Here is a 9330-nt window from a genome sequence, read left to right as displayed (position 1 = left end):
TGTTCTGGTTGGTGCTGCTCCTTGTCTTTTTGTCTTGTATTTTGTCCTCACTATGTATATATGTCTTTGTGCAGTATGTATAGCCTTATATAGTTTCTGTGCAGCGTGTATAGTCTGAATAATCCTTGTGCACTATGTATAGTCCTGTGCATTATGTGTAGTTGTGGCAGAACGCAATCGGTGGTCCTGATGAGTTTCAGCTGAGTTAGGATCTCAGCCAATCGCTGTGGGAGAATATCGCATAAAAGCAGACAGAGAGCACGTGTCCCCTCTTTGGCTTGCCGGAGGCTGGGTCGCGGCATTTCCTGGCATCCTCCAGCTCCACCTCTGTGTGGTGGTAGAAGCCCATTTGGGTGTTGCGCTATGCGCTCTTTGCTGCTTGCCGCGGGTAGGTCGTTCTCGTGTGGCGTCTACCCCTCTGCTCCATGCCATGTTGTCCAGGACTGCCTGACCGGGGGAAGGATAACCTGGCAGCCGCGCAGTGTTGGCTAATCGGCGAAGGAAATCACTGCTGCTTTGCCTCAGGCTGGGTATCACTTTACCTTAGCAGGGACTAATTGCTTTACCTTGCCTCTTTGGCTTGGTTGCCTCACTTCGGGTGTGCGCCGCCCCGCTGTAACTGACTTGGCCTCTGGTTGCCTTGCCTGGCACCTGGCTTGTTGTTCGGTGTTACCGGGGGCTTTCTGTGTCTGTGTGTGTAGTAGTTCGTGTGTGTGGAGGGGGTGAAGGAGTAGCATGGGATTTATTCCTTTTGGTCTCTTGGTTACTTTTGTTTGTTTGCTCTTTATGGTATATTCTTTATTTTCTTTGTAGTAATTGGTTTGCTGGTAACCCAAAAATAAGAACTTCTTGTTAATTTTACTTTGATTATTGTGGGTTGCATTTCGATTTATTGCTTTTGTCCCTATTGATTAGGTTTTTTTCTTTTGAATTTGATATTTTTTTCTTATTTATTATTGTTTTTGTTTTCTTGGTTATCGGTTGGTTGTTCTCATTTTTAATCTGTTGATCTTGGGTCTCTCCCATTCAGGTGTTGAACCTACGGTGGTGGACGGTCCTGGTGCTGGTGTCCCTCTTGTATTGTGTTTGCACTTTGGGTGGATGTTTGTTTCATTTTTGTTTGCTTCATGTGTGGTGTTCCAGGGATCCCCTTTTTGATTGGATTGGACACAGTAGGTACAGCCCTGATTGGTCTTTCTTTTTTTTTTTTTATTATTATTTTATACTAGTTCTGTCTTTTAAAAGAATTGATTAATTGATATTTATACTTTTGAACTACTGTCTCTGCCTCAATTGCAAACGGACCTGAGTGCCATTCATTTTTGTGGAGTTAGTTTGTTCGAATTCCCTAGGTGAAATTCCCAGGGTGGCATTGTCTGGCAACCTATTACCTATTACCTACTTTCATGGCCCCTTAGCATGCGGGCCCCTCACAAGAAACAAAATCAGTCACTTTCAACATCTACAAGGGAATGGAATTAATCTGGGAATGAGAATCTTATGGAAACATTCATAAAAAAGCTAACACAGCTACATCTTCTGTCAGAGCAGACACACATCAACATTTATGTGATTCAAGTTTGCTTCATCAGGCTTTATTTGAAAAAGGTTTCTGATCTCCGATTAAGCATATTAACTCTTTATCAAGAAAGGCAAAACCAACTCACATAAGAAATTATTTTAATATTTTTTTTTCCAATTAGTATATTTCTGTCTATCATTTCTAATGCAATACTTCAAAATGCACATAAAAATATGTTGATGAAAACTTGACTAATCAGTTTTCTTCCTCAAAGAATTTAGGTCAGAACAAACCTTTCAAAAAAAGTGGCAGAGTAATCCTCTAAAATCTGATGAGACAGAGAAAGTCCACTCTACACTTACAGAAATGATTCATGAATCATTTTCATGCTTCTCCTGTGTTCTCACCTTAATAGGTCAACCTCTTTGATTTAGTAAGTATAGCCTAAGTTACAAAGATGCACTCACCAAAAGGTAGTACAATTAAATTGTGGTTCATATTGACTGACCGTTCATGTGATTTTAAAATGGCTTAATATAATGAAGCTAAAGTTTGAGTAGGATAAATACATTGATAACAGAAAATTCAAATGGCCTAAAATCTTCTAATCTTGCAGAAGGTTTGATGTGTGGGTTTTTCATTAATGTTGTACATTATACATGCACTTTGAAACCTGATGTTTCCGTAGCCAGCAGTGGTTAAAGGAGGAGCTTGTTGTGTGTGTGTGTGTGCGTGTGTGTGTTACTAATAACATGACTGATTTATTGTTATTTGTATTCATTCGCAGGTGCTGTGTGAATGTGGCCATGCAAATTGTGTGACAGTTTACTATCTTCCAGGTATGAGTTGATAAAACATTTTAGTTGTGTTAATTCTTTTTTTCTACAATGTAGTTTACAAAAATAATGCCATTCCTGTCGTCCTCCTTTACCATACCTTGTAGTGTATTTAGGGCTGATATCCATGGAGACAGGGAAAGGAGAGATAGCAGAGGGTAGGAGTGAGGGAGCAGGGGGTGGACAGAAGAGGTTTGTCTCTTTCCTACTGTCCTTTTGCCCCTACCATGTATCAACAGTAATTTGTCATTTGGTTCTTTCAGATATTGGATACTTTTTTGAGAAGGTTTTCATTTACTTCACGGATCTCTGAATAAAGTGGGTTCCTGGTGTTGTGTTTTTTTCTTTTTATACATTAAAGTTGGAATGTTCTGTTGACTCCATTTTATTGTGGCAGGTTGAAGGCTTCATTGGATAAATTACAGTCTCTTCTGTCTCCCTAGAAATCCTTGCGTCTTCAAGAAGCACGGAACCTTACCCTCAGAGGAGGGCTAACCTATGAACATGTAAGTTACTATCTTTTGTTTTATGTGCACCATAAAATTAAGAGTATTAATTAGGATTAAGAGTATTACTTTTAAGTAATGAGACACAACATGCCGTTTTTTTACTGTGTTTGACGATGTTACAAAATGGCACGGAGTACCCACAAACATGGTGAAGAATGGCATCGAGATTCTTTTTAAGGTTTAAGGGTGGTTAGGGTGACACAGCTCATTGTTCTGTGTTCCCTCCATCTTTCAGGACATTGAATGCAATGAGGCCAGGGCAGACGGGCAATCTACACTTTTTCGAGGTGATGGTCCTGATGGTCCTGGTGGACGCTTTGCAGATGTTGGTGTGGTCCTGGAAGGTGTCAAAGTTCTTCACAACCTCCAGAGTTTCAACCATGCTTGTGTGATGCATTATGGGTTGATTTATGCCCTATAAGCTATCCTAAAAGCTTGAAGAATACATTCGAAGCATACCAGAAGATCCTGATGGACCTGGAATTGACCAAACTTTCCAACAAAGTACAAACACTGAAACTCAGATTGCTTATTTGACTCTTTTTTGGGGGTGGGGTGAGGATGGAAGGAGGAAGTTGAGGAAGAGGCCAGCCATACATGCCGATAACCGTGTATATAGTGTTCTTGTACATTCATGATTCAGAATCAGGGGGCAGTCGTGGATCAGCGGTTAGGGTGTCGGACCCGTAACCGGTGGATCGCTGGTTCGATTCCCCGTTCCGGTGTCCATGGCTGAGGTACCCTTGAGCAAGGTACCTAACCCCCCCTGCTCCCCGGGCGCTGCACGCGGTCGCCCACTGCCCCGGGTTTGCTGTGTGTGTGTGCACGTCACTTGGGTGGGTTAAATGCAGAGCACGAATTTCATTGGAGTGAGTTCCCTCCAATGACGAAATATGTCACTTTCTTTCTTTCTTTCTTTCAAGATTCACACATATCGAACACACAGTTGACTGGGCATGTTCCATGAGCATGTTCCATCTACAGCAGCAGATGAGGGTTGAAGAGCTACACTACCTGCTGAGTACTGCAGGTTTGTTGAATCAGCAAGGTTGTCTGATTATGCATTATTGAGATGTTGTGCAATGGAAAGTAAAAGAAAAAACACTGAATATTAATCATAAAAATAAATTTAATGCATTTTGATTGAATTTAAGCATAATTATTATGTATTTTAAACCAATACACATTATTCATCTTGAATAGGTAGCCTTATTATTATGTAATTTAAGCAAATATGCTAAATGTATTCTGAATACATAATCTGATTAATATGCATTTAAATTCAATAAATTATATTAATACTGAAAACATAAAACTGGTGAATATACATTTCAAATGCATGGGCTTTATTACACTGGTGCATATGCATCATGTAAAGTTCATTAGCTAATGTTTATTTAGGTTTATGTTCAAAAAATGAATGAATATGAAAAAATGAATATGTTAGGTTTTACGACAACAACTTGCCTTGATTTTAATTAAAAATAATGTATCATATTTCATTAGACATGTAGCTACTTAAGGAATATAGTAGCATTTAATGGTAAGAAAGGATTATGGAAATACATTTTTCTACATCAGTGCAGTTAATTGTACCATGTTGTATGTGTAACAAGCAATGTAAAGAAATCATCATTGTGTATTACACGCTGTTTTTCACTGTGTCTTGAAAACATAGTACAGAAGGTGATGCAGTTCTCATCTTTTCTTTAAAAAAAAATATTGCAGGGAAGGGAACATGTTATGTAGGCAATTAATGACTGTATGCTGCACACTACTCTAAAACCTGCTGGGAGTGAAAGCTGGAAGGCAAGGATGGAAACAAAGAGGGGGTGGAAAGCAAAAATGAGGGAGAAGATGCTGAATAAGCAAGAGTGCTTGCAACCCCCGATGGAATACTGTAGCTGAACCACTGCAGGCAGCTCATAAAAACTGTAAGGGAGGTTGAAAGATGGAGGGTAGGTGGGTGAGCTATGAGAACAAATACCTACTAAAGCCCTGCCAGTAGCTCCTAGAGGCTGCAGTCTTCATTACATGTCACTGAGGTTGCATTAAAAAGGATTCCAGGTTTGAATCCCGGCCTGGGTTTGCATGTTCTCCCAGTGCCTGCGTGTGTTTTCTCAAGGTACTCCAGCTTCCTCAATTCACAATCCCCAAAAGCACACACATTAGGTTAACTGGCAACTCTACATTTCCCCTAGGTGTGAGTGTGTGCGTGTGCGGTTGTCTGTCTTTGTGTCAGCCCTGCAATTGACCAGTCCAGGGTGAACCCCGCCTCTTGCCCATAGTCAGCTGGGATAGGCTCCAGTCCCCCTGCGACCCTGACGAATAAATGGTATAGAATGGATGGATGGCTACCTTGGCTACCTACTATTAAATGAAAGGCAAAGGAAAGTTTCTTATGCTGAGAAATCCTTACCCTCATTAGCTCCACTCCCATAGCGGCTGCATCTTCTTTTTCTCTCAGTCTCTCTGCTTTCCACTCTTGGTCAAGGGAAAGAAAAGGGGAGCATACTTTATCGTGACAGGCAGAGCAACCAAATACCAATAGAGAATACATCAGCTTGGCAATTATTGGATTATCTCATGCTGATATCATTACCGCCATGCATTCACTCCTGTCATTGATTGCATTTTTCAATTTACTTCACCATTAATGTGAGTAGCCCGAGTGAACAATCTTCTGATGAGTCCATGGCTCAGTCGATAAGTCCCGCCCCTCAGATGCTTGTCAAATTGTATGTGTGTGTGTGTGTGTGTGTGTGTGTGTGTGTAAGCATGATTCTGTATCTCTGTGCAAAAAAGTGTGTTTTATAGAATAACACAGACACTACCCATCATACTCAGAAAAGCAGAAAGAGCAGCATGAAAAACAGCATGGGCTAAATAAGTTTGAAAAACGGACCTAGAGGAAAAAGAAATTGTATACTCTTTGTGAAGCAAGTCAGTATATAGTGGGTTAAACAGGGCAAAGTTTCAATATAAGTTGGATTTGTTACATAAAACACAAATCACATACATTTTTCTCTAGGTTTTGTTGTCATACCACAGCATTTATGCTGTAACCTTCAAAACCCAGAGCAAAACATGCAAGTATTGAAAATCCAATTATCATGTCAATATGTCTCCAAAAGGACATCATGAAAAATGAATAAGGGTATCTCTATGAGACCAAACTAAAGGTCTGTGCTCTGCCACTAGAATACAATGATTATTTGAGTTTTTCCGTTAAAAAATAGAGTATACTCTGTAATTGGAAGTACAGGGGTAGAAAACTATTTCAAAAACTTTGGGGGTTAGGTCTACCCAGTAAACTGTCAGGTTCCTGGTAGAGAGCACAAGTTCTACAATGGAAAATGCAGACAGTGGGACAGATCTTGTCTGTCCACTAAACCATGCTGTATAGGTATGTTCACAACTAAAAACAATTCTGGAGGTGTGTGTGTGGGGGGTGGTGGGGACCATGTTGCCCCAATGTCATGATAGGTCAATTATGCTCATTTTCACTGTTTAGAATTCCTGTGAGAATCATAATACAGAGACTATAAAAAAGTTAGGTCTGCAGCCAGTGAGAAATTAAGTGCCTTAAGATATCAGCCAGCAGCACAGTCTGCACACCTCAATATACACATCAGACTGAAAACAACATAGATTTCACAGCCTGAACACTGACATACAGTAGCAGTGTGAGCTGGAGAACCAAGAGTTTCCCTCTGTGTTTAACCATCCACCACAGAGCTAACAGCTAATTTTGAGCTCTGAGCTAACAGTGGGGTTTCCTTCTTGAGATAATGAACAATGAACAAATGAGAAATTTTGTTTTTGTGGAAAGAACAGGCTCGGAATCCAACACTTTGGACACAGCTCCTTGAAATATGGACACAGTTTGGATGTGTTCATGAAGCTTTTTACCCACCCTTTCGGTGAAGAATGCTGTCAGATAGCTCGCTTTTTATTTCCCTAATGCATTGCAGGGCACATTTACAGATATGTGCAGTATCCTTGTCATTGCTCTGTGCCTCACACTGCAGAGAAGCTAAGCTCAGATACAAAAGTGCCACTGTGTGCTTACACTATGCTTCTTAGCAAAAGGTTTGTTGATGTAGGAATATTTTACATTTTTGCAGTTTTATTTCATCATGTCAGTTAGGGACCAATTAATGTGTATGAGCTGGAATAGTTTTGAGACATATGCAGGGCCGTTGCTAGCCATTTAGGTGCCCTAAGCACAAATGCTTTGCAGTCCCCCCCCCCGATTGAACAATCATTCAGAATTTATCAGTGCAATTTGCTTTATTTCCAAAACAACTTATCAACATTATCAATAAATAATTTGAACTTAACAATGACACCAAACATGAAGTTAAAAAAGGTAATAATAAAATAATAATATATAAATCAATTCAAAACCACCAGTTCTCAGAGGCCCTAGAGAGGTACACGCCTGTATTTTCTAGCTGCAAAATCAGCTATAAGGTCATCATTTGACAGTTTCTGAGCCACGTCCCCATTGATACTGATGACAGCCAGACCACTGTTCCTGCCCCATTGATGAAAACAGGTACGTTTTAATGAGTTTGAGCTTTGAAAAGCTTGCAGAGGCAACTGCAACAGGCAGAGTCAATGCAATACAAAGAGCAATCCACCGATTGGGATATACCTCTTAAAGCTGATTGTCATGCAGAAATGTCAGCATTTCCAAGGCAGATGTCTGTGGTGGTAGCTGAGGAAGGTTGATGATTTCCTGCATCATCTCAGGTCCATCAATGTCAACCATTCCCTTATCCGTCAGTGTCTTGTGTACTTCACTGGAATGTTTTTTTAAGTCCTCCTTGGACATTCCGTTCACTTTGCTGAAATCAAGCAGCACTCCATATTTTTCTTTGACTTGATTCATGGTTTCAAACCTCTCCTGTAGTGACATTAAAGCAGAGTCCATGACACAATTGAAAAATGTGACCTCAAGCTTTTTAAGGGCATCACTGACAGGCTCATCAATAGCTTCATATGCAAACTGCCTTTCTGTGCTCCTGAGCTTTTTCTTCTTAAGCTCTGGTTCTATATTCAGAGCCTCACAGAGTTCCTTGGCAGTGGACACAGCCTCATCAAACCCAGATTGTCTGTATTTGGAGAGGTTGCTTTTGGCACTGTCAATGAGCCTGACAGCAATATCAAGCTGTATGGAGCTGGATTGAAGTAGCTTGTTCGCCTGGTTTGTGATGGTAAGAAGTTCACACAACACAACAGAGCAAATCAAAAATCGAAATGAAGCTACTTCCTCAGCAAGCGCTTGAGCCTCCACCTTTGCCACTGGAACACTCACAGCCTCGCTGGCTTCCAGGAGAGCATCTCTCACTTCTTTTGTCTGACAGCTGTTACACTCTGAAGCCTGCTTTCCCATCTAACGTCACTCCAAGATTTCAGTGTCAATTTGACATGCTTTGTCAAAATGGCCCATTGCTGGGTGGCACCTGAGAAGGAATTGAATAGCTTCTGCAAATACCCAAAGCAGCCAGAGGCATCTTGAGAGGACTTGGCAGCATCAGCTATGACTAGATTCATAGTATGAGCTCCACAAGGGACAAACAACGTTATTGGATTTAACTGTAGCAGTCTAGCTTGAACTCCTTGCTTCTTCCCTTTCATTTAGGCTCAATTTTCATAGGCCTGTCCTCGACAATTTTCGAATGGAATGCCAAACTGCTTCAACTTGTCAAGGACAACATCGGACAGGCTCCACATTAATATATCCAAGAAAGTATTCTTTAATATCTGGTTGTACTTGGAAACAGACAATGCGTACTATGACTGACATCTGTTCCGTGTGACTCACATCTGGAGTAGTCAGGAATAATAGAAAAAACATTTTGCCAACTGGATTTGTCTCACAATGGTGCGGAATGTTTCTGAAGAGATGATCTGAATTAGTTCGTTTTGTGTCTCAGGGCTGAGGTAATGTGTGTGGGAACTTTCATCTTTTATTTTGACCAAGTGATTTTCCATTACAAGGTCATATGTTGCCATAAGCTCTACTTCCTTCAAGAAGTTTCCATTGTCTGGCTCATAAAGACGGTCAGAAGAGCACCAGAAGAGTCAGTGAGAGAGTGATTGAGAGCAAGTGTTTGAGAATATCTCGCCACCTTTTCCTTTCTGCCTCTAGTAATGTCAACTCCTGTTGATCTATTGCCATGCCCTTCTTTAGCCATGTGTCCAGTTCTCTCCACTTCAGCATGCACTGTGTTATAAACAGGTGTTGATGTTAGACCAATCACTGTAGCCCTCTGCAGTCAGCTTTATATACTTTGTGCTAAAAAGCTTGCATGCAAAGCAGAACACAGAATTATTCTGTGGAGAGTACATTAACCAGCTCCTGTGGACCTTTTCTCCATTGGGAAGAATTTTGAACTGGAGGCTGGTATGAAACGCTCATCCATCGGGGCCCTTTGGAGAATTAAAATCAGAA

General features: G+C 40.8%; 1 long non-coding RNA gene across 1 annotated transcript; it reads left to right on the top strand.

Moving 5' to 3' along the window:
• Positions 1-439: 439 nt before the first annotated feature.
• LOC124074012 lies at positions 440-3503 on the top strand. Its single transcript, XR_006845756.1, has 5 exons — positions 440-1172; positions 2310-2361; positions 2622-2676; positions 2802-2864; positions 3103-3503. It is a non-coding gene; the product is annotated as an uncharacterized LOC124074012 (long non-coding RNA).
• The last annotated feature ends 5827 nt before the right edge of the window (positions 3504-9330 follow it).

This window comes from Scatophagus argus, chromosome 16, assembly GCF_020382885.2.
Source record: "Scatophagus argus isolate fScaArg1 chromosome 16, fScaArg1.pri, whole genome shotgun sequence".
NCBI classification, from domain to species: Eukaryota; Metazoa; Chordata; class Actinopteri; family Scatophagidae; genus Scatophagus; species Scatophagus argus.
The sequence above is the reverse complement of the archived record's forward strand: the minus strand, read 5'-3'. Positions and strand labels throughout refer to the sequence as shown.